We start from the raw sequence: 25775 nt of genomic DNA, 5'->3' as shown, positions 1-25775 counted from the left end.
TCTCTGACATGCAGATCTGTGGTGGCAGATATCAGAGGCGGTCCAAGGAAACACTCTGGCAACATAAATTCCTAATAATGAACTTAGAACCCGGATCAAGGTTCACTTGAAGCTCCAGGGATCTAAGAGTGGCCCTTGATAGGCGGTCAGCCAAGTGAGGTCCAGTCCCAGCTCTAAGATCACCCACTAGTGCTGTGGCTTTGGAGGTGCTGGTTTACTCCTTTGTAAAATGGGGAAATACTTAGCTGCCAGGGGTGTTATAAGAATCAAAGGAAAAGCGGGAGAATGCTCTGAAAAGAATATGACACTGTAAATCAGTCAATCAAACAATTAAGCAAGCCATCAACAGAGATTAATGTGCAAAGCACAGATAATGGCGGGCGGTGGGGGGGTGGGGGTGGCTCACAACTTGCCATCATTACTGAGATCATAGCTGCCGCTGGTTTAGGCAGAAAGCCTGGCTTGGTAGATTTGCTACTCCTTTGAACAGTGGCCTGGAGGGGAAGAAGTCTCTGCCTTCCTTGATATTCCACCAGTCACCATTGGGACTTCAGGGGGAACTAGAAGGTGTAGCAAGCACTTGCAGGGTCCCTGGCAGGGACGCCCTTAGCTTGAGGAGGGAGGATGTTGGAAGGCAGACGTGGATTTTGACGTCAGCGTGGAATAGAGACAAGGGTGAGGGGGCCTGATTACTTCCAAAGGGATCTTGAACGTCCTGACAGGAGAAGGCTGGGACATAGAGTGTCTTGTCATGCCACACATCATATCGTGCTAATTTCAGTTTGATCATGAAGGTGTGTAGTCACATAAGGAAGGAAATCCTGAGGTTGACCAGTGGTTCTTGTGAATCTCCACTATGTGCCGAGAGGAGGAAGGTTATAGACTGAGTGCCCTCTGGGGATGGTAAATAATCTAGAATATGAAAGACACTTAATCAAGAAATAATATCAGGTTCCTTTTGGGGCAAAATTCTGGACTATCGGGTGCAGAAGAGCCCTTTTGTGATTCCTCATTTTTGGAGCAGCTGCAGCCCAGAGGGCGGAAAGTCTTTGATCTGCAGTCACCTGACTTCTCCCTCTGAGGACTCTGGTGCTAAAGGCGTCGCACTGTGAGTAGCTGCTGTGTAAATGGTGAGCATCTTTAGATTTCCCAATAATCTGTTGAGAGTATGCTGCTTTCCCAAAGGACAGTTCTATTTGCAGACCAGTCTGTCTGAACATCAGCCCCTGAACCTGATTGGCGAGAACATAGTCAACTCAGCAGTCTTGTAACTTCAGAGTTTCTTAGATTTCACAACAGAGCAGAGTTTAATCTCTCCCGAGGTGTGATTGGAAATTCAGTCTTCCAGAGAAGACACGGAGAGGCTGGCCAGGGCCCTCTATCCTCTGCTCCTGCCAGGGCCAATTTGCTAGGCCAGCGATGCTTCCTGGTGACCAGACAATGACTTGGTGTTGACTTGATGGGTGGTCCCGCCCTGAGGAGGAGGCCATTCTCTCATTAGCAGAGTGGGGCGGTGGGAGGTGAGAGCAGAGGAGATCTGTAGGAGAGTGGGTGGGAAGGGCAGGGGAATTGTGCCGGGGTTGAGCGGAGTGGGGTGGGGGAGGCCAGCCTAAACTGGCCAGTTCCAGTCACAGAGCTCAGCAAGCAAGAGGTTCATCATTAACTGTCAACCGGTGGTTTAATCAGCTCTGCTCCTCAGTGGAAGATAGATTTAATATCAAGGCACATTTTCAGAGCCATTAGTTTAATTATGACAGGTGTCTGCAAACTGGACGACTCTGCTTTCAGACCTGAGTGACAGCATTTAATTCTCCAGGGCCCTGGGGATGTGGGGGTGTTTTACCAAAATGAGCCTACACTACAAGTCTAAGTGTTTTCTTTTCGCTTCTCCCCCCTTCTCCTTGCCCTCCTCCCCTCTTTTTATTCTACTATACACATAAAAAGAAGCAAATGGATAGAAAATTGTGCTTCAGTAGAAAATAATTCACGGCGCCCATTGGAACCCATTTCACTGGGCCTCCCAGCAGCTGAGTTCCTGGTTAGGCAAAAGCTGTTATCGTTTCTCTTAAAACTTTCAATCAACATTTAGTGCCACGTCCACAGTGATTGCTTGCAAGTGTCTGGGTTTGCTTTTGTGCAGAACCCACTGGGCTCTTCCCTGACACAAGAGATGGTGAACATGGCTGTGCTCACTGTGTGAGCAGGGGGGGGGGGGTGCGGCTCTGAGAGCATAGGCTGGGGGCAGCCTCAGAGGGGTTTGGAAGCATCTGTTTCTCAGCCACAAGCCTGGCTCTCTGCTGCTCTGTGTTTCCTGGGCTACCATCCTTTACGATTCTCCTCCCCTGAGATGGCCTTGTGTGATTGAGCAGCTGGCCCACACTGGCTGGGTGACCGTGGGCAAGACGCTTGGTCTCTCTGAAACTTCTATCTGCGTGTCCTAATGGTTGGGCCAAAGGTGTAGTGCTTTTGACACATTTTTCTGTTTTGTTGAAACAGAAGGAAGCTTAACAATATAAAATCTCAGGAGTCCCCAAGTTCAGATGAATAGGTCTCTCTGGTGGAAGCATGGCCTACTCCCTGGACTGCCTTCTCTGATCTCAGAAGCTCCTGAGAGGAGCCCAGGGCCCAGAGCACCCACAGCAGATGGTCTCTGAGGGCCCTCCCAGCTTTGCTGTGCCTGATTTCCAAAGCTGGGGCCTCATCCAAGGGGCTCACCCACTCACAGGCAGCTGATCAGACCAAGAAGAAACAACACAGGAACAGGTGGTCAGGACATAGCAGTTAAAGTGCCCCCCGGGAGTGATAGGATGTCAGGTTAGGGCTGAGGACGTGTTTTTATTTCTCTCTGCTTAGTTTACACCTAAGGTCAGGATGCCTCCTCTGGCTGGGGGAGGAGGGCACTCTATTTTACCCTGTCCTCTCACAGTTGCTCCCAGATTCTTTTTGCTGTCTCTTTTCTGAAAGGATGGTGAGGCAAGACACAGTGTGGCCTGGCCTGGTGCCTGCCTGAAGACCCAGGGACAGGAGAGCCCGGCCCACTGCCCGTCCTGTCCTTGGGACTATGGCGCTGAGTTCCTCCGCTGGTATACAGTGACCCCTGCTGCATGGCCAGGCCATTGGGGGGGGGGGGGAGTGGAGAGCTGAGAAAAGATACAAGGCCTTCCCGAGTTTCTGTAGTCACCCCTTTCTTTGGCCAGAACCCTGCCTGAGCATCCTGAGGTTTTTTCTGCTACTCTTTTCAAAATGGAAAATCAACCATCAATCTCTAGAGACCAGAGGAAGCAAATAGCTTCAAGAAAAACCTGCTCTGAGTTTCTGGGGGGGCCAGCCCTTTGCTGAATGGGGCTGCTGAAACCACATTTGGAGGCTCTAGAATCTGTGGAGTTCTTTGGGTTTGCTCCCTTAAAAAGGCATGTGTGTGAAGGAGGGATGAGAGGGAGACTGTTCCAGGCAAAGGGCTTGGGGACATCACGTGTGATGGGAGCTTACCTCTCGGGCCGGGTTCTAACCCGCGTGCCTGGCTGCGGCGGCGAGGCAACGTTCTGCAATCTGCCCTCATTCTCAGAGGAGGATGCAGCCATTTTGTGTTCGTTTGTTTGTTCACGGGTTCATTCACTGGGTCACAAGTTCAGGTATCAGCCATGGCAAGCAGATGCTGCTTGGCCCTCTAGCTTTGGCATGTTGTCAGACGGGAGGGAGTTTCCCGGGATAGTCTTTGCCTGCTAGTCTGAGAGGCCCTGCTTTTCCATCTGAGGACACAGCGCCCACTCCGCCTGGTGCGGAGAATGCCCTCCCTAAGGGGTTATGGTCTAGATAAAAAGCGCTATAGGAATCTCTAGAAGCAGAGGCTGCTGGATTCGTTGGCCTCTCACTACCTTCGTATTTTACAAAGGGTCCATAAACATTTTTCCTTCGGAACCTGAAGAATATACTCTCTTATTTCAGCCTTTGCAGATATGGCCCTAGCTGCCCACTTGAGGGTTGACGGGGTATCTTGAGGCATTTGTGCACATAGTGGGGATTACGGATGTCAGCCCAGACTGGGTCAGTGGTAGAGCAGGGTTACCTCATCTTCTTCCATGCCTATCGGCTGGCTCTCACTGTGGAACACCCTTCCTTCTCCTTTTTGCCAACCCCTGTCCTCCATAAAGGCCCCTCATGCCCAGGGCACCTGGACTCCTCCCCCTTCTCCACTGAGCTTTGGTCTGCGCCACACTCTCGAGCATTTGCTTTTATCTGGTCTGTGTGGAGCTCCCTTTTTCCTTATGCTGAGCCCTGTTCCCTCAACTGGACTGTATGTGCTGCAAGACCAGGGTGACGTCTCACTTTCCCTCGCCTCCCCCAGCCTCTGGCCTCCTAGGGTGGCACCCGGGAGACACCTCGGCACACAGACACACCTGTGGGATTTCCTGGCTCTCTTTAGAAGTCTTCTTTCCATGGAGTGTTATTTACAAATCATTCCCAAATGTTCTTTTGCCCCAAGATGGCCTGGCAGTCCAGTTTACAATTTTCTAGCTTTAATCGGTCTTCAAAGAGGGGAGTGCCAGCAGGATGCAGCTTACCCAATAGCACCTGCGTAATTAAACATTTGAAGGGGTCTAGCTATTTGAAATATGCAGAACGTACACGTCCTTCTCTCCTGACTACCCAGAACAGAGGCTTCCAGGAAACCAGAGCCGACAAGCAGCTTCAGTTTGGGAAATCTTCTAGACATCATGGAATGGGACTCATGACTCTAAGGCCTTTGATGGGCATTCACAAATCACCTCTGCACACCTCTCAGGGCCTATGCAAAGAAAACCCAGAAGTCAATTGCATTTCATCATTTCACTGTGGGCCTCCCTTTTTAGATGGAAGTAGTTTCATCTGCTTGTTTCCACCTGTAGAGCTGCTTTTGTGGGGGGGGCAGTGTGGTAGTGAGTTTTGTATATTTGACAACTAGACAAAGTACAGAGTCCATAGGACAAATTATGCATATAAGATTCAACTCCAGGATATTATGAAAATCTGGCGATCATAGAAGGTATAAGTTGCCACAGGACAAGGACTATCATTGAACAGCTGGCAAACTCTGTGGCTTCACAATGACTACGTATTTTTTATTTGATAGCAAAAATTCATAGGTTCAAAATTGCAGTATCTTATCGTAATACTTTCACTCAATTTACCTTTTAATTATAACAGATGTAACAATGCTCTGTAACTGGGTTCTATTTTTTCTCTCTCTCTCACAAAAGAGAGAGAAATAAGCAGATCTTAAAAAAATGCATGGACTAATTAGTTTAGTGACTAATTAGCTGAAATGACTGTGATGAGTATACCTCACTGAAGTAGCAGCGAGTTGCTTGAAGGAAACGCAGAGTAGACTGCTCAAAGCATTTCAAGTTCTGAATACGTGTAAACCTAATCAGTGTGGGGATCACACACAGTATCATGGTTTATCTGAAAATGGTTAAGTACTTATCTAGGTTTTCTTGGCTTATATTTTCCAGGGGTTAAACCTGACATCTTCTCATTTCTGCATTGCTGGTACAATTAGGGCAAAATCTGGGTTTTTCCTCACTCCACTGCAGAAACTGGGGGCACAGCTCTGCCCAGGCATCACGGAAATATGTGTGGTCTATCAGCCCTGAGAGATGATCTGCTAGGAAAATACTGTGGCATTTCCTCTTAAATATTATCAGCAGACCCAGTTTGTTAAAGATCTACAGTATTGGAAATCTGTTTTATTTTGCTTGACCCAGTGATTCCCAATCCTAATCGACCAAGAAGACTTTTTTTTTCCACTAACAGAAACACAGCTAATTAACATCTTGAGAGCCTTACAATTTTATGGTTTATGGATATACATTTGATATTTTCAGCTCTCACCAAAACTACACTAATTGGCTCTGCTTCTAATCTGTCATATCCTCCTCTTCTGCTCCTGAACTTCTAGGACAGAAGCCCCATCCCTCTAGAAGTTCTTTACTCAAATTGCTGACAACATGCACCTTTCCCTCTCTCTCATCCCATGGGTGTATTGATTATGCCAATGAATGTTTTACAGCAACTTGGGCTTGAGAGCCAGAGATCAACTTGAGTATTGGAGTCAAAACTTTGTGGAACTTTCAGGGGTGCCTGGGTGGCTCAGTTGGTTAAGTGTCCAACTCTTGGTTTCAGGTCAGGTCCTGATCTTGGGGTTGTGGGATTGAGCCCCGCATTGAGCTCCATCCTCAGCATAGAGCCTGCTTGAGATTCTCTCTCTCCTCTGCCCCTCCCACTCCAGCTCTTTCTCTCTAAAATAAATGAATAAATCTTAAAAACAAAACAAAACAAAATGGTGGAACTTTCTTCCTACAGTCTAGTTAGTATTCAAAAGATTGGAACTTTTGAAAACCAAATGAGGCCCATTCATCCAAAACCTGAGATTTTAAAAAAGTTTTGCTTTTAGCAATTGAGAATAAGGTGGAGCAGTGGAAGAAACATGGGCAGTAGAGGGACTGAACTGGGTCTGATACTGGTGCTACTTAATACTCTACCTGCACAGCTGTGTCACAGGATCTGGTGACCTCTGGTGCTGGGCTCGCCATGCAACCCAAGTTCTCAGTGTCTGACTCTGAAATCACATCGTGTTCTCTTGCTCTATCTCTCTTCTCTTGTCATATGAAAGCTCACTTGCTTGGACAAAACCTAAGCCACATCTGGAACCCTAAATGTAAGGGAGTTTGGAAAATGTAAATTTTCTTTCAGCTTTCAGCCTCAGCAATTCAAGGAGGACCCAAGAAAGACTGGAATGAGGAATTAATTAGACAATCCATGGTGTATATGAACCTCATCAGGCCTTATTAGAGTTCCATTGGTGCTTTTATGTCATCTTGTCCCTCCCTCTCCATACTCAGGAGGGCTCTAATCCTGGGTCTCGTCCTCCCAAATTATTTCTACTTCCTTTTAAAACTTATATTTATTTTTCCATGCAGGAATGCTGCCCTGACACCATTGCCTCTATTCTCTGCCTTACAATACAATTTTGTACCTTTTGCACACAAAGAAAAACCTCTATGATTAAGTCTACAAAGGAAAAATATCCTATCACTCAAATAAGAATTTCAAGGAAGAACTTATGAGCCTAAGAAAACACACAGTTGCTTTGAAACTAAAGCTGGTCCGTGATATCTGGGGCAGAGAATCTTATTTAGTGGGTAGAGAAATATGGAGACATTGGCCAGAACGGCACTGATGCCTTTCTTCTTGAGCTCACAGAAAGACCATAGTTCACAGCCTTCCCAGCCCTCCCCAGGCAGGGAGGGTCCCCCCCAAGGCAGGGAGGGACTGGGTTCTGGCCAGCAGAATGTGCATGAAAATGTACATGCACATTCCCTCCTATCCCATCCCATTTCTGGTCCTCACTTATTTTCTCAATTGTTGGTTGGCTGAAGAGAGAGGTTCCAGTGGAAGACACTGGGGAGAACTTACAAGATGGTGGAAGCACCAATTGGAAGACTCTGGATCCCCAAATAGCCACAGAGAAGACTTTCCACTGAATTTCTAATTGGATTGTAATGTGAATGAAAAATAAACTTAAGTGTTAAATTTAAGCCACCAAGATTTTTGAGGTGCTATGATATCAGCAACTGTAATTACTCTGAGTGCACAGGAAATATTGCTCAACATAGGTCTATCCACATGACAGTTGTAAAATTCTAGCATAGAGCATGGTAAAAAGCAGGTACTTAATGAACGTTAGTTCCTCCATAAAAGGCTTAGGTCAATGATAAAAAATTGGGCAAGAACTAGACACCGAAAGCGGGGGGTATGTTTCAGGTACTTAACAGAATACCTTCGTTTGAAATTAGGGAGATCAGATAGGATCAAGAAGACAGAGTAAACACCTGTGCACTCCTTCTTTCAAGCACATTATCTCATTTAGTGGGACTTGCAGCCCTAAGAGGTCCACACTGTTATTACCTCATATGACCAAGGCTTAGAGAATTTCACCAAATTGTCCAAAGTTATACAATCAGCCATGATGAAACAGATTCAAATCTGGACATGGTTGTTATAAAGATTGAGTAGTCACCATATTTTGCGCCACCAAGAATTCTAGCCTGGTTTGGCTTCCTGAAGTATTATTACCCCTGGAGGCCAGATCATTTCTCTTTTTCTCAGGGTTTCCCAAGTGACTTGTATAGATGGTACTTGGTAGAGGCCTCAAAAATGTTGACTTATTATTGTTTTATGTGAACTCTCTGAGATACAAATCCAAGAAAACCTGGATAGAGATGTCTTTTTACCACAAACAGGCATATCACAAAAGAAGTACATTTTAGGTTGTCTCAGAGTGAAAAGGCAGCCATTCTGCCCCCAGGTATAAGTAGATGGTCATTCCTAAGTGAACGACATGGCATGGTGCCTCAGAGCCTGAGAGCTGAACATTGTGTAACGTCCTCCTGAAGAAAGATCTGAAAGGCTGGCTCACTTTTACTGGAACCTTCTAAAGATATGGTTCTGTATTTCAAGTTTCTGGTTGTAGGGTTTTTTTTTTTTTTTTTGGTGTTGTTTTGTTTTGTTTTTTTCTGAAACCAAGTTTCCTTAGCTTTTTTTTTTTTTTTTTTTTGTATTAAGGAGCAATTTTGGGAGAGTTTTGAAAATACAATATATTTCACTGTAGGAAGGAGTAAGAAAAAATTTCTCATAGAGAAATAATAATTATTAACATTTTGGTATATATCTTTGTAGCATTCTTGAATGATGTACGTATGTATAATGTAATTATTCTTATACTGAATATTCAGCATTCTCTTTGTTATATTACATTCTTTGTATTATCCGATGTCATTAAATATTCTTGAAAAACAGTATAATGGTGGAGTAATAACCCATCTCAAGGATGTGATATAATTTACTTAAATAGTTCTTTATTTGGGGGAATTTAAGTAGCTAAGTTAATATAAATACTGTTGTGCTCATATAAATAATGCCATGATGAACATCTTTGCATATATATCATTGTGCTCTTACTTGATTTTCTTAAGACTTTCTTAAAAATGTTTATACCAAGAATAAGTTATAAGTATTTTGACATGTTAAAACATATTACCAAATACTTTTTTTTAAAAATGTGTGAACATATGCTTTCACCAGCAGTATATAAAATATCCATCCTATTGTACCCTTATTATTGATACATTAGCATGAAGTTATAGGGTTTCTGAACCTAGGTTCTTATGGATCTTTGCATGGCATCCAGGCGTCTGAGAGAATCCTAAAATTTGGTGCTAAATTTCATAAGTGTGTACATTTTTATGAGAGAGTTCTTGATGATGGAACATTTAAGAGTTGAATTATTCTTGTGTTTAATTTTTCATGGCTTAGATAATAAATGAGGCTGAATATTTCTTCGTATATGATTGGCCATTCATCTTTCTGTTCTTGTTCATGTTCTATTGGGATTTTTCTCTTCATCTTTTTGAGTTCTAAAAGACTTTTCTATATGAAGGATGCTAATCCCTTTGTCTGCCATATTTGTGTGACAATTTTCCAAGCTTGGTGGATTTTCAGAGAGAGGTCTGAAATCCTTAAGGAATAAGCATTATAGAATGTTTCCTAGGTTACCTCAACATCATGCTTATATTTTGGAAGGCCTTTCCTAATTAGAGATCAGTGCAATATATGTCCATGATTTCTTGTACTGTATAATGGTTTGCCAAGTATCTAACCCATCTAGAACTTAATATATTATTCATTCTTATTCCTTTCTTCTTCTAACAAATATCTATTGTGTCCTAATTATATGTCAGGCACTTAATGTGAAGTGGGAATTTAATTTGCTATTTTCCTCGACTGATGTAAACTTTTTTTCTCTGTTACCATTTGTTGTATTCTCTACTGCTTCCCTTATTATGTTTTGTTAATCTATATTAAATTGGTTAAATATTAAAATGCAGCTACTAGTGTCCTATACCATGAATAAGTGCACTTATGTATTATACTTTTTTTTTAAAAGACTTATTTATTTACTTTAGAGAGAGTATGAGTGCTGGGAGAGGCAGAGAGGGAGAGGGAAACTTTAGTAGACTCCTCACTGAGCTCAAAGACCAACACAGAGCTTGATCTCATGACGCTGAGACCATGACCTGAGCCGAAACTAAGAGTCAGAGGCTTAACTGACCCTTTCTTATACATTTTTATTAAATATTAAATACATCTATTAATTGTTTCACTAAATGAATATATTTATAACTTTTAACAGTAAATAAATTTATTAATTAAATAACTGATATTTTTGGTGACATTTCTTTTTTTTTTTTTTTTTTCCTTTTCTCTTTTTTTTTTTTTTTATTGGTGTTCAATTTACTAACATACAGAATAACACCCAGTGCCCGTCACCCATTCACTCCCACCCCCCGCCCTCCTCCCCTTCTACCACCCCTAGTTTGTTTCCCAGAGTTAGCAGTCTTTACGTTCTGTCTCCCTTTCTGATATTTCCCACACATTTCTTCTCCCTTCCCTTATTTTCCCTTTCACTATTATTTATATTCCCCAAATGAATGAGAACATATAATGTTTGTCCTTCTCCGACTGACTTACTTCACTCAGCATAATACCCTCCAGTTCCATCCACGTTGAAGCAAATGGTGGGTATTTGTCATTTCTAATAGCTGAGTAATATTCCATTGTATACATAAACCACATCTTCTTTATCCATTCATCTTTCGTTGGACACCGAGGCTCCTTCCACAGTTTGGCTATCGTGGCCATTGCTGCTAGAAACATCGGGGTGCAGGTGTCCCGGCGTTTCATTGCATTTGTATCTTTGGGGTAAATCCCCAACAGTGCAATTGCTGGGTCGTAGGGCAGGTCTATTTTTAACTGTTTGAGGAACCTCCACACAGTTTTCCAGAGTGGCTGCACCAGTTCACATTCCCACCAACAGTGTAAGAGGGTTCCCTTTTCTCCGCATCTTCTCCAACATTTGTTGTTTCCTGCCTTGTTAATTTTCCCCATTCTCACTGGTGTGAGGTGGTATCTCATTGTAGTTTTGATTTGTATTTCCCTGATGGCAAGTGATGCAGAGCATTTTCTCATATGCATGTTGGCCATGTCTATGTCTTCCTCTGTGAGATTTCTGTTCATGTCTTTTGCCCATTTCATGATTGGATTGTTTGTTTCTTTGGTGTTGAGTTTAATAAGTTCTTTATAGATCTTGGAAACTAGCCCTTTATCTGATATGTCATTTGCAAATAAATTCTCCCATTCTGTAGGTTGTCTTTGAGTTTTGTTGACTGTATCTTTTGCTGTGCAAAAGCTTCTTATCTTGATGAAGTCCCAATAGTTCATTTTTGCTTTTGTTTCTTTTGCCTTCGTGGATGTATCTTGCAAGAAGTTACTATGGCCGAGTTCAAAAAGGGTGTTGCCTGTGTTCTTCTCTAGGATTTTGATGGAATCTTGTCTCACATTTAGATCTTTCATCCATTTTGAGTTTATCTTTGTGTATGGTGAAAGAGAGTGGTCTAGTTTCATTCTTCTGCATGTGGATGTCCAATTTTCCCAGCACCATTTATTGAAGAGACTGTCTTTCTTCCAATGGATAGTCTTTCCTCCTTTATCGAATATTAGTTGACCATAAAGTTCAGGGTCCACTTCTGGATTCTCTATTCTGTTCCATTGATCTATGTGTCTGTTTTTGTGCCAGTACCACACTGTCTTGATGACCACAGCTTTGTAGTACAACCTGAAATCTGGCATTGTGATGCCTCCAGATATGGTTTTCTTTTTTAAAATTCCCCTGGCTATTCGGGGTCTTTTCTGATTCCACACAAATCTTAAAATAATTTGTTCTAACTCTCTGAAGAAAGTTTGGTGACATTTCTTTTATTTCACACATCTTTCTTCGATTTTTTCCATTGATTCCATACTCTTTAGATGACTGTAGCTCTAAGACTTATTTTATATTTATAGGGCTTGCTTAAAAAATCATTTTTGTCTGTATTTATGTGTTCCCCCCTTTGTCTACCGTTGGATGATATATATGTGTGTAGCTCCCATCAGAATTGGCTTTCTAATCATTTCTGCTGGTATTTTATAACGGATTGTTGGTGGTGGGGTGTTGCTATGATTTGCAGAGTTTGATGTTTTTTTCATTTGAGATACACAATTTCCTGACTGTTTATTAATTCATTATGTATTATAAATTGGATCTCTTGATCTCAGATTTTGGTCCCAGATGATACACAGCTACTGGGCTGTTTTCCCCTGAACTCTGGAAACACTTGGATCCAGAGTTAGTGTTTTGAAGGCAAAGCACTTCTTATTCCACCTTCAAGATTCTGTGAATATTTGGGATAGACTATGTACAAGTGAAGGTAAGAGTCTTCCTTGTGATCTCCAAGAACTCACTGAGTGATGTGAAATTAAATAGATGTTGTCATGCAAATCAGTTTGAGAATCTTTTTCCTCAAACTGAAAAACTTCTCATTTTTATAATCATAGCATTTCCACATTCTATTATCTAGTATTATAATCATTGGGTCTGTGCTGTTTTTCTTTCATTTCGATATGACACTATCTCCTGACTCTATTATCTAGTTTTGTGCTTTTTGGTTTATGCTGCTGTGCTAATTTCTTTGCCTCTGTTCTTTTGCTATGTAAACGTGGTTTAGTTATTTTAATAATATGGAAGGCTTTCTCCGTGGAAGGCAAAATCACATCGTGATACTGACTAGGTTTGCTGTGGAGCTTGACTCCAGAAATGAAAAGTGGGAAGTGTGTTTTATAGAAGTCAGATCATGGTGTTTGCTTCAACTTCTCCCAGATTCTCTGGAGCTTTCAGTAATGCCTAAAATCAGAGGAGGGAATCAGTAACAAGATGTCTTAGCTATAATCTGATTTACAAGGGTCCTCACCTGCATAGTTGCTTATAGTTGATGGGGGAACTCGTCCTGCAGAAAGCAGAACAGCAGGAGCAGGTCATTCCTAACTTGCTGGGAGAGCACAGGAGGAGCCCTTGTCTTCCTGGGGATGGAGCAAATTTGTGCAGTGAGAACCCAACCATCCAATTGAACAGAGCATGCACATGTAATGTAATTCTTAAGATGCTAATTTGGGGAGTTTTCATAGGGTAACCTTTAAGATAGATTATTGTATATAGAAGATTCTACTCTTGACTGTTTGCAAAATTCTCTGGGCAAATAATTCTGCAAAACTGTCTACTTTATATAGCTCTCTTCGATTCTGTGGTTATGCAAGCTTTTTGTGTATAGGCTACTTTTTCAGATTCTGTACACTGATTGTTGTTTTGTTAACACAGTCTTGGATATTGGTTGTTGTTAGTATAATCAAGTACACATTTAAACTTGTCAAGTACACAAATAAACTCTAATTATCAAAGTTAAAAATATCTTCTGACTTCCAGTAAAATATGAATGTGGTGCTCTATTTCCCTTGCCCCCTTCCATTCACCCATGTTTGTTAATTTATTGTTAGCCATAGAAATCCATGTCAATAACAGTTTGTGCATATTTGATTCACATTTGAAACCCAATTCACAACAGCTATGTTTATTCTATATAATTAGTTTTAAGAATGACCTCTAAGTCTCTCAGTCTATGATTTTTCTATTTCTAGTGTTTTATTTTCAGTCATCTCTCAGCTTGGTTTTCAAGCAGTTTTCCCAGACTACCAGAGTGACATATCCTCTGAGTGGGGGCACACAGTCTGCCTATGTGCTAAATCAAATATAGATGAGAGCAGAAAAGAACAAGTAGGAAAGAAGAGCGTGGGTCTGTAGCTAGGGTCCGTGCAGTTGGAGATGCCTCTTGGCATTCTCATTGGTGCAGTGCCTACACCTGAAATGTGGCACAGAGAGTTCAAGCCTATTTTAGCCCATCTCTACCTTCTTAGTAAATGTGCTTCTTATGCTGCTTCAGAATATGGGACGTAAAATTATGTGGCCAATCATATATTTCTGTCAGTCCATGTTTACATTGCCGCTGGTGGCAATTTTGCATGGCTTTGACAGAGGGTATTCTCTCACATTTAATTCATTGGGTTGATTGAAACATTTTTGTGTATCTTTAGTTGGAAAAAGATGTTGTAGGGATATCTCTTATTCACTCAATAATTATTTATTATACTTACCTTGGTGTTAATCCAAAAGCACCTTTCAAAACAATACATACAATAGTATCTTCAGGTCTATATGTTATACTAGAATCAAACCCATGCTGTATGGAAGGAAAGGAAGAACTGTTAAATACCATTTTTAAAATTAAAGTCTAAACTTAGTGTTATGCCCCCTCAAAATGGGGTGCACCTCTGTCTGGGACACCTTGTGTATTCTCCTCTGGCTTTGGGGCATCTTAATGAAGAAGTTTGGGAATCACTGGTTTCACAATTGTTGGCAAGCCACTCAAGGCTTTTTTCAAGCAGAGAAGGAAAAAGGAGACATACCCAAAAGCAGAAACAGAAGATCCTTCAAGAGTTCAGGAGAGAAGCTGATCAACTCCTGAAGTAGGCTGGTGATATTGAAAGAAGAGAAAGGTAGGCATTTCATAAAGATTTCAGAAATAGAATTGGGGAAGGCATGAAGGAAGAGGAGGGACCTTGACCTCCAGGCTTATGGCATGTGTAGCTAAGAGAATATTGGCAACATTGCCTATGGCAGAGGATTTGGGGAGAAGAGATGCTGTATGTATTGCAGGAGAGAAGCCACAAAGCCCAGACCTGATTCAGATTACTTACTCAGTGTTCCTTTTATTAATATTTAATAAGAAATATATAAGAAAACATATTGCTCTTATTATAGTGATTATCATGAGGATTACTGATTGCATGGAAACTTTGTCTCTGAGTAAACTGCTTCCAGCAACATTTATGTGTTCTGAAACCAGAGTCCTTGTCATACTTGCAAAAACTGTCTCTTCTGTCATCAAATTACCTTCCTATCCCTACATAGGAATAGCTATGCTAGCTATCATAGCTATGATATCTTCTGATTATTATCAGTCTCCATGACCTCTACATAATTCATTGAGAAAGCAAGGGGACAAAGCAGAGACAATACAGTAGAAGCATTTTTGAGATCATTTTTGAGTCAGGATTGCTGAAAAACAGAACAATAGTGAATAGTGAAGAATCAGAAGAGGAAGATCTCCACTCCATAGGGGAGAAGTGCTCTTCACTGCCTAGAACCCCTGACACAGAGGAGACAGGATAGTCTTGTTTCATGAATCTATTTCTAGTGAGACTTTTCAGCCAAGACCAGCAGTGGAAGGAACACTGGACTAGGAGTCAGAGACATGGGCTCTATGCCCCGTCAGGCATCTTAGTCACTTCCCTGTGTGGGGCTTCAGTTTCCTTATCTGTTGAGTGATTGGGTTCTTCTAGTTCTAAAGCTCCGAAGGGCTCTAATCACCTGCCCTATGATGAACCTAATGCAAACAACAAAGAAAATACTGGTGACAAGTAAAGCATTGTGGTTACTCAAATGAGCCACAGGTAAATGATAACTTTGGAGCCAGACCTAGCAAGAGGAGTTACTAAACACAATCTCAACATAAATGTGTTTTGGTCCCTTTGTCTGGCATCTGATCAGCTTCTTACCACCCATGTCATCTGAGTACAATGAGCATCTCCATATGTTCTATCACTAAAAGGCTCTCCCCTGCCTGCTTCCTCAAAGCAATGTGGGTAGTCAGTTTCCCTCCTCACTGGCAGGCTGCCACTTTAAGTCCAATTATCACCATCACCTTAGATGTTCCTTCACAGTCACCTCTGGGATGAAATGAGTTGAAGATTCTCACTTCAGCCTTGAGAGAAGGATGTCACACACACTCAGCCAAATGTGACTCCTGGAAAAATAAATTAGATTGAATTTCCCCTAAAAAAAAAAAAAAAAAAAAAGAATTTCCCTTCCCAGGGTTTCAGCTATGGTCCAACAGAAGAGCCATGAGTGTGGCCTGATGACTGGAGACCCGGTAAACCTCATTCTTCAGCCCAGCAATAGAGCCACTGTTCCTATTACTTAGGCTAGAAAATGAATTATACTGGGACAATCACACAGAAGATGCTATGATGTAAGACCCTCATCAACAACCCTACAATGGATGTGATGATGAAGGTCATACAGAATTTCCTTCTAATACCCATCAAGGTGAGCTGACAGTGTCATTCCAAAGGAACATTCAGTACAAGTGTTTCATTGATGTCATCACAAAATGGACCAGAGAGGATGAGTTCTGCTGGTTTGTCTTGACCCAGGGATAATGAGCTATCTGCTTTCCTTTCAGGCACTAACTGGCATTAGATTATCCATGAAAAGAATCAATTCCACTTTTTTTTTTTTTGATTGAAGTGAACTCTCCCTGGAATCAGTACCAGTTCTGTACTCCAGTGTATTAGTAAGGGATACTTTTGGCTTCAAGTAACCAGGATGTCATTTAACAGTGGTTTTATGACACAAACACATTTATTGTTTACTTAACAGGGGGTTCCAAAGACAGCTGCCTCATAGTTAATTTAGCAGTTTAAGTTTGCCATAAAAAAAAAAAAAAATCCAGGCTCTTTCTTTCTACTCTGCCATCCTGAGAATATGGCTTTTTTGTGTGTGTTTGGTTCCTTATGGTTGCAAGATGGCTGCTGAGTGCCAAACATTCCAGCCATGTGCAAAAGGCGGTAGCGTGGATCAGGCAACAGGCGTTCTCTTCACACGGTTCTATTTATCAAGAAAGTTCTGCTTTTCCCATAATGGCCCAGCAGACATCACCTTTCACTGCACTGGTCAGACCTGGGACGTGGGTTACCCCCATCTGCAGGGGAAGCTGGGTGAGAGCAGAGGAGCAGACTCTTGACCATAGCTTCTGAGTAGCCAGATAATAGTATCCTCCACACCCAGTGAAGTGCCTGAGACAGAGGAAGCCTTCACCTTGCTTGAAAGATTGTTTTCTAGGGCTACAAAGACCTTTGCAGGAGGAGCAACAAACTATAACTGCCTTGGACAAAAATCTATTCAAGCTTAAAATGCAAGAGCATTAGCTGCTCAGAGCCGTCACCAAGGAGAGATAAAATACGTCTGCTCTCTCAAGACCTGGGAGATGCTTGCAGTGTGATTATTTTTTTGGCTGGGAAAGCTGCTTAGCTGACAGAAAAAGGAACGTACCTGAACATTTATGAGTCGGCTTTTCAAAGACAGCGACTCATCTTCCTTTTCACCCCTCCCCCTTTCCCCTTCCCTGTAAGGGAACACTTAGCAAAACTAAATAAATTATCAGCCCGGCCATGAAGAAATGCTCTCACCGGGTTATGCAGGGGAGGCTCAAGCCATAAAGGCAAATTCTGGAGCTCAGGTCATCTGCAGGGAGGAGGGGAGGGGGGGAGGGCCTCTACAGGGGGCCAGCTGAGAGACATGAGAACACTCAGCTGCCCTGTCATCTTGCTCTTCTGGGACTGAAACAGAGGAACCTGGGGCTGCTTTGCGCTGACCCAAAGGACAAGGTGGCTAAATTGTTCTCACTGGAGGCCACTCCGGGTCATGTTATTGTTGAGCTAGGACAACGTGCTGTGGTGTAGTGAGCTGAGCGTGGGCCCAGCTTTACCAGATGCTTGCTGGCTGATCTCTGATGAGTCGTGAACCACTCTGAACTTTGCCTTATTTGGAAAAGAAGGATAATAACGGGAGCATTATACTCTGCTATAAACTGAATTGTGCACCCCCCTACCCCAATTCACATGTTGAAGCCCTAACCTCCCTGTGACTGTATTTGGAGCTAGGGCTTTTAGGAGGTAATTAAGGTTAGGTGAGGTCATAAAGGTGGTGGTGGTAGGGGGACCCTAATGTGACAAAGCTGATGGTTTTACAAGAAGAGGAAGAGAGATCTTCTCTCTGTGGGCTCTCAGAGGAAAGGCCACATGGGGACACAGACAGAAGGTGGTTGTCTACAAGCCAGGAAGAGAGCCCTCACCAGGAACTGGACTTACCAGCCCCTTGACCTTGGGTTTCTGGCTTCTAGAACTCTCAGAAAGTGCACTTCTGTTGCTTAAGTCACCTGGTCTGTGGGATTTTGTTATGGGAGCCAGAGCTGACTAATGCCATCTCCTAGGGTGCTTGAAAACAGCAAGGAGAGGCAATGAGAAGATGCTCTTCCAGGTCCTGTGCTCTACACAAGGGTTAAACATCACTGTGCCATGTAGCACGTGAGGAGTCCGAGGCCAAGAGGTGTGTTCAGGGACTCTCCCAAAGCAGGCTGGCTCTGGGTTCTGTTTTGGGAGGATGAGCCGTTTCCGCCTGTGTCCAGCCTGAGGAGCACAGACAGGCCTCCCCTGCTGCACACTCCTGCTCCGCTAGGAACCAAGTCCAGCCTCCTTCCTTCTCTGCAAAAAGCAGCAGGACAGGACTTAGCCACTGTCTCTTCCTGAGATTTTTGTGTCCAGACGTAAGGAATAATCAATCAAAACATGACTTTCACTTATCATGATCTCAAACCTGCTGACCTACAGGGATGACCTATCTCTGTGCTTAAAAGGAAAATATGTCTGTCAGGGTCGAATCTTTGAGAAACGTTATTTCTATAAAAAAAAAAAAAGTTTATGGTTTAGGATATGCATATTCTATCCCCTTTTGGATTGGGGGGAAAAACTAACTAAAGATATATGCTACTTCCCAAAAGAAGGGGGCCAGATTCTGACTTCTTGGGTTGCTGCTTGGCCTCAGCCAGACCCTGGGGACTGAGGTGTGATGGCTCCCCCCACGGGACCCTCAGGCCTCCTGCCAGAGCTCTGGTGACCCGGCTCTGGTCAGTGGAAAATGGGGGGCCTCGGGAAGCACTCCCTCGTTTTGGAAGGTTGGGCAGAGCTGCCTGCTGGTCGGCTGGTGGTGCTGGATGTGGGGGTGAGCATCCTCAGCCTACAGCCCATACTTGTTGAGGGGAGGGCTTTGGCCTGGCTTGGATGGGCTGAGTGGATCAGCTGTTGGTGCAGGATATTTGCACCAAGTCCTCCTTGTTACTTGTGATGTGTTTTTTATTTTAGCCTCAGCATTTCACTTGTTTTTGACTGTCAGAAACATCACACGCACCCCCACATACACCCATACCCACCCACCCACCCACATACACACCCCCTCCCCCTCCATACACACACGCTCCAAATCTCCTTGTAAGGAGAAAAGCTAGGTAGGTTATAGTTTCCCTCTGTAAAAAAAAAAAAAAAAAAAAAAAAAAAAAAGAAAAAAAAAGAAAAGAAAGAAAAAGCACCACCAACTCCTCACAGTATGATTTCATAGGCCATGCTAATTATTTTTTAGGGCGAGCATAATAAAACCCAGGTGATTTGCCTTCAGCAGTTTCTCCTTATCTTCACACAGCTCTGGATCATTTACCCACATGGCAAGCAATTACCATGAGCCCTGCAGTTTTTACCAGACATTCTTTGTGGGAACCCTGCTAGAGTACACAAAGGTTAATACGCTTTTGCACTACAAAATCTGGGCATTATCTTGTGTATTGTAAGACATGCCTGTGACACGTTGAATTCAGACGATTTACAAGATCAGCAAAACAGAAGGGGTTCCCATGGGGAGTTTTTTCCACTAACGATTTCCTCATCAGAACGTGGCTCGGCGGCAGTGTGGTGTTTTGCCCAGGCTCTCTGCCTGCGGGGGCAGGGCTTGGCCATCCCACCCTGCTCCTCTGGATAGCTGAGGCGCTGGGGGTGTCAGGCCGGCCAGCGCAGATGCCCGGAGATGGGCTGCCCCCCCCCCCCAGGGAAACCAGGTTTTCTTCTTATAATTGTTGCATAATGTCTTTAAGGTAAGAGCCGGATGTGAAATGCGTCAGTCATGTACAGAGTTGACAACTCTGACCACCAGAACTAAAACAAATATTTAGAATGATTTTCTAGAAAGGGAGACAGGGACCTAAGTATCGAGTAGATTCTTAGGTACGATATCTGCTCTCCACTGGTATCTCAGCTCAGATGTCTCCCCTTCTGGGTGGCGTGGAGGGGTGGTGGGGGGTAATGAATGCCTGTGTTGTGCTGTCCTGCCACCCTGTCACCACCCTCCCGTCCCCTGGGCTTGTCCGGCCTCCCCTCACTATTTTTTGTAATGCTCATAAGTGTGTGTGTTAAATAGATTCGGGGCCCATCACTACCTGTTGAATGTAACCCCACCCTGTGACTGTCACCCTTTGGTCCCCAGAGCCAACTCAGTGCCTGGCCCAGAGTCAGCCCCAGTAAGAATCTGTTGAGTTTTCACATATTTGGTCTCCACACCTACAGAGAAAGCACAGGTGCTGGGCATGACAGCGTTGGGTAGGGACTTGCATCCGCAATGTTTAAGGACCCGTCATTAATTTCTCTGATTCATTCATTCATCTGTTCATTGAAACGTGAACACGGCCACACACTCTTTCTGACAAAGTCGCCGTGTAACAGTCACCCTCAGTCCAGAATTATGCAGTTTTGAGAGCGCTGTCTGGGGATAGACAGAACCTGCGAGGTGGCTTCCTGGTCCCTCAGACTCACTTATAGGGCCAGGGGCCCCTCTGCACCTAAGCCCTCACTGTCCTGGAGAAGAGGACGGGGACATTCAGAGTGAGAGCTCCCCGCCACCCCCCCCCCCCCCGACTGCTGTCCTTTATAGTTTCTGGCACTTTCATCTGCTGTCTGCTCCTCCATCTCACAGAAGTACAAATCAAGGCTCCAGGGGATTAGGTAACCTATAGGCCCAGTTGGTGAGCAGTGAAGTCACGATGAAGAAGCACTTTTTCTGATTCAGTATGGATGGATTTTGCCAGTAAGTCTCACTGTGAGCTTTGTTCACATAGCCAGAGACGGGGCCCCTGCTATCCCCTTCCTGGCCTGTTATTTAGGGACAAAGCAAGGCAGAGTGGCCATAGCCATGGGGGGACTCAGAATTGAAAATGACTTTCCGGATCATCCAGTCCCTAGATGAGGGTAAGGTCAGGAGAGATGAAGTAATGTGCTCAATGTCACATAATCAATCAGTGCCAAGGTCAAGGTCAAACTCCAGGTCTTGGGGTTCCTGAGCTAGTGTCTCCAGGCACATGACCTCTGTAACCTCACTGAGGTGTCACTGGGCAGCCTCCTGGGGGAACAAGGGCTGCAGAGCACACCCTGGAGGGAGGGGGCAGTGTCACTCTCTCTGCTCATCTCCTTGCTCGGCACCTCCCAGCACTGCTTTCTCTCTCAGCTCTCCCCACAGAAGCCCTTGCCATTCACCCTCCTCCTCCCCCTGGGCCAGATGTCGCTACTGAAGCTGGAGTAACTGGTGCCATGGCCAGTGGCAAGGCTGTGCACAGAACATCTTGGTAGTTATGCTGCAGGAAGCCGCATTGGCTGAGGCTTATGTGACCTGCCCCAGGCACACCCCCAACCCATTTTGCCATATTGGCCCCTTTCTGTGTCTCACACTGTCCTGCAGTCACGCAGACGATGCCCTTCTTTGCCCAGAATGCCCTTTGTCCTAAGTGCACGACAGCCCGTCCTCTGAGCACAGACTCGGCATCTCCTATTCTACGAGTACCTCTGCTCTTTCTGGTCTCCTTCTCCAAATTCCTCCCGCAGTGATGACCTAAGAGCACCCACTCCTCACCTGGAATGAAGCCCTTCTGGCTGCCCTCTGTTATCTAACGTGGGGCTATCTTGTCAGATTATGAGCCTGGATCGCATGAGTATCATCCGGGTCCCCAATAAGTGTCTATCAATGGACTGGCTGGAGAAGAAATTTTTTTTTGTTGTTAATTTTTTCAGCAACAGAGAACAACAGAGTAACATGGTCTTTAGCAGTCCAGGTGGGATAAATTGGTTGCAGGTGAGTTTCCTGCGCTGGCGCCCTCCGGCTTCTAATGCTCCTGATAGTGTTAGATTTGGGAATGTGAATTCAGGCTTCTACTCCCCACCCCTTGTCCTCTAACCTCTGTGCGAATTTCAGTGAATGATTCATCAGCCACAGTCACGTCTGGTCTGGAGGTGTGGTGGCTTCTTGTAGCCTCTGCTCTTCCTGACAGGAAGCTGCTTTCAAGTTCCCAACATCATTTTGATTACGTCAGCAATAGTCTTGATGTCACAAGCCCCCGATGATCATCTCGTAGCTGAATTGGTCATTGGGAGGAACCACTGGGGCCAGTTGGACGGCAGCCTTAAAGGTTTTTTCCAAACACAAGCAAGCCCGCTTTGACATCAAAAGGGATACTGGGGAATATCAGTCTGAGAGGTTTCTGTTTTTATCAACAAGCTCTCCAAAGCTTCCTCTGCTTTCAGGAGTCTGACAATTCCTTTTAAAACGCAGATCTGACCCTGTGGGGGCCTTGGGAAGACTGTTGAGCATGAATGCCATAAAAGCAGGGGTTTTCAGTTCACAAAAATAACAGCTGCAAGACTTGATGGAAAAGGCCTTGAAAGTCCAGGAGAGGAACATGTTCACAAGCAGGCACACGCACCCTACAAAACCTGTGTGGACCACGTCTGTCCTCATTTAATTAAAAGCGTACAAACCTGAAAAAATTAAAAAAAGAATAAAAGTTCAAGCCTGTAGCGAGCAAGTCTGAGAGAGAGAGAAGAGCCAGGGCTCTGTCTGTGTTCCTCATGGCAAAGAACCTCTTCCCTTCCACCCGCACCCCAACCGCTCCCCACCCCCCCCCACCCCCCCCCCCCCCCCCGCCCCGCACCTCCTTACTCTGAGTTTGCCCCTGAACAAGTCATTTACGAGAGATGGCTGTCGTGGAGCATAAAGAAATAATTAAAAAAATCTTCAAAAGGCTGGCAGCATAAAAATCCCTGGCTCTGTCGTTTCTCTGTTTCTGCAAGCAGCAAAAGATCCATAATTCTCACACTTAATGTAATTCCAAGGCATCTAAAGTGATTTACAGTCGGTTTACTCAATACTTTCAGCTTTATTTAATGTAACAGTTATGGCACATAAAAAGTTTATTGAAAATCCTTTGGGAGTGCGATTGAGTAAGAAAGAGTCGTTGCTAATACCATTATAGGAACAGGAGGAAAGGGTCCCAGCCTGTTTTCTCTGTGACCTTTATGGTTCCACGAACAAGGGTTAGGGAGGGAAGGACGTCTCCCCCCCTCGGCCATCACACAGACCTGCTCATGCCAGCTGCGGGGCTGCCATCCTGCTATTTCTGGACAGCTCTTTCTCAAGCTTGGCTGGCAAGGTGACTTGGATGATCGCCCTGGGTTTAGATTACCCTGGAGTCTCTATTATTATGCAGAGTCCAGGTTCAGAAAGGCCTGCTAAAGGGAAAAAGAAAACATGATCATTTTTTCCCCTCCCAGGCTGCCCTGTTTTCTGGGTTTTAATAAGGCCCACTTTCCAGTTGGCCCGCCTCCGTGGGAGTTCAGTCCAGCCCCCTGGAGCCCCGCCGCTGTGGAGGGGACCTGGGGAAGCATGGGCCGTAACCCCCGGACCCCTTGGCAGCCAACAGCTCTGCTCATTGCTGTGGGGTTGGAAGCTCTGGTGTTCGTGTGCTCCCCATGGTGTCTGCATCAGAAAGGAAGTAAAACGCTAAAATCCTAAAATCGTGCCTTTTGCCATTGTCTCAAAATACTCGACCTGTGCCCGCATAACTTCCCATTGGCTGTGAAAGAAAATTAAAGTGGAGAAGACGTCGAGGGACCCCAAGGAGTCTGACTCTACGATGTCTGTGGAATCCACAAAAACGGCTTCTTGTCTCTCAACGGATAATGTCATTTCCTGTGTCGGCTGTACCTCTGGGATGGCTTACACCGGGGCATTCTAGGAACCTCCATGGCCAAGAAGTGCACTTTGGTGCAGAGGAGCAAATCAGCGGGCAGCCCGGGTGGCTCAGCGGTTCAGGCCGCCTTCAGCCTGGGCTGTGATCCTGGAGCCCCGGGATCGAGTCCCAGGTCGGGCTCCCTGCATGGGGCCTGCTTCTCCCTCTGCCTGTGTCTCTGCCTCTCTCTCTCTCTTTCTCTCTATGTCTCTCATGAATAAATAAATAAAATCTAAAAAAAAAAAAAAAAAAAACCAACAACCAAAGCAGCATTTAGTTCTTCATTCACTTCCCTACGAAATGTGCACCTAAGTGCTAATGTAAGACATTTCTTCAACTCTTCAGTATAGTAGTACCCTTGGGTCTCTCTCACACGCACATGCACACACCCAATTTTCCCCTTTCTAATTTTTCTCATTGCTTTTCATTTTATCTTCCCTCTACCTTTCTAATACTTAGACCGAGTAAGACACTATGTAATCCCATTTAAAGCTTGATTCTCTGGTATGTATGTTCTACAGAGGGGTTTCTCTACCTGCCTCCTGCTTCTTGCTTGCACTTCTAATATTTGTTGTCGTCAGGTATATATTTGACATACATGTGATATATGCGAGGTGGTATATTGTATATGTGTATGTGAAGACGTATATGTTTACACATGCATGCATATACTTGGCGGGTAGTTAAAAATAATTCACAAAATTTTTTACCACGATTATATATGAGGGTCACAGTATTTCCTTGCTGGCTCGACTCTGTCAAGGAGATATAATGCCATGGTGACTTTGATGCTTCCTTAGGAAGTCTCAGTAATGACTCTGCCTCTAGACATCCAGTCCTTAGGACCTAATGTGGTCGCAGACTTCACCTGTTTGAAATCCACTATTGATTAAAAGCGTTCTCTCAATATGTCTCAAAAGTCTGATGATTCATTTGCGTCGTGGAAATCTCTTCTGCATTAAAAAAAAGAAAACACACAGTTGGCCTTCCATTGAGGAAGCACAGATGAGGAGAGTGAGCCTTTCTGATGTGAGAGCACCATTCCCAGCTTCACTGACTCACTTGCCCTAAGCCGATAGAACACCACCCAGGGCCCCTGCCTCTGCCTCAGGAAAGGCACAAAGATACAGCAAAGCTCATTGCAAAGTTTGTATCTTTCTACTCAATTATCTTCATCATGGCCTGTTCTTCAGCTCTTTTAGTCACTGCTATAAAAAAAAGAAATTTCTTCTTCTCACTAGTGGACCTTCCATGAATCTGAGAACCGTTGGAGTGACAGTTTGAGATCTGTAGTATTCAGTGAATGTGGAACCCTGTGGGGTTCATTGGAAATGTCCTAAAACTGGTCTCTGGCAGTAACTAGTTACTGGATGGCACAGGCTTTGCAGAGCACTTTGACGTGTGTATCTAATTTAATCTCTTGCAAACAACTTGTTGGGTCGGTATTGTCATGTTTTGTAGATATGGAAACTGATCCTGAGAAGTGATTCAGTCAATACTGCATAGTCAGTGAGTGGCAGAGTCGGGACTTGAAGCCAGATCCAGTAGGTCCAAACCGTGCACTCATTCCATCCTGAGGAACTATACTCCCTACCGCTTGCAAAGCAAGGAATGCCACCCAGTCGGCTTTGGGCAGCTCTTGGCAATACTGAGATGGTGAATGTCTATATTTGATCCTTCTCTCATATCTCACATTCTATTCCCTGAAAGACCTTACTTTCAACAAATACTACCGAAGAGTTATTTATAATAGAAGATATTGCCAGCAGTCCTAAGGGTATTTTATTTTAATCAGGAGCCTCTTAAAGACCCCAAAACCCTCAAGACTGAAGCAACTAGTGGAAGACAGAGCAGAAGAAAAAAAAAGTGTAACATGACACTTTTTATTCAGTGCCAGTGACATTTCAGTATCTTGCTAGTGCCAGCTTTCTTGTGGGAATAGCTTGGTGATCATCAACTTGCAGGACACGTTGGCCAGCGGGACCGACACTGGGGCTCCAGGGTCGGGGTCGTTGGATCTGTAGCCACCAGAGG

The 25775-nt window shown here is 44.2% G+C and overlaps 1 long non-coding RNA gene across 1 annotated transcript; it reads right to left on the bottom strand.

Moving 5' to 3' along the window:
• Positions 1-22699: 22699 nt before the first annotated feature.
• On the bottom strand, positions 22700-25004 carry LOC140605523 (uncharacterized). The gene is made up of 3 exons (XR_012008176.1): positions 24804-25004; positions 24452-24694; positions 22700-23241 (listed from the first exon to the last, which is right to left on the bottom strand). It is a non-coding gene; the product is annotated as an uncharacterized lncRNA (long non-coding RNA).
• Between the last annotated feature and the right edge of the window lie 771 nt (positions 25005-25775).

Source organism: Canis lupus, chromosome 15 (assembly GCF_048164855.1).
Source record: "Canis lupus baileyi chromosome 15, mCanLup2.hap1, whole genome shotgun sequence".
NCBI classification, from domain to species: domain Eukaryota; kingdom Metazoa; phylum Chordata; class Mammalia; order Carnivora; family Canidae; genus Canis; species Canis lupus.
Note: the sequence above shows the minus strand (reverse complement) of the source record. Positions and strands in the feature narration are given on the sequence as shown.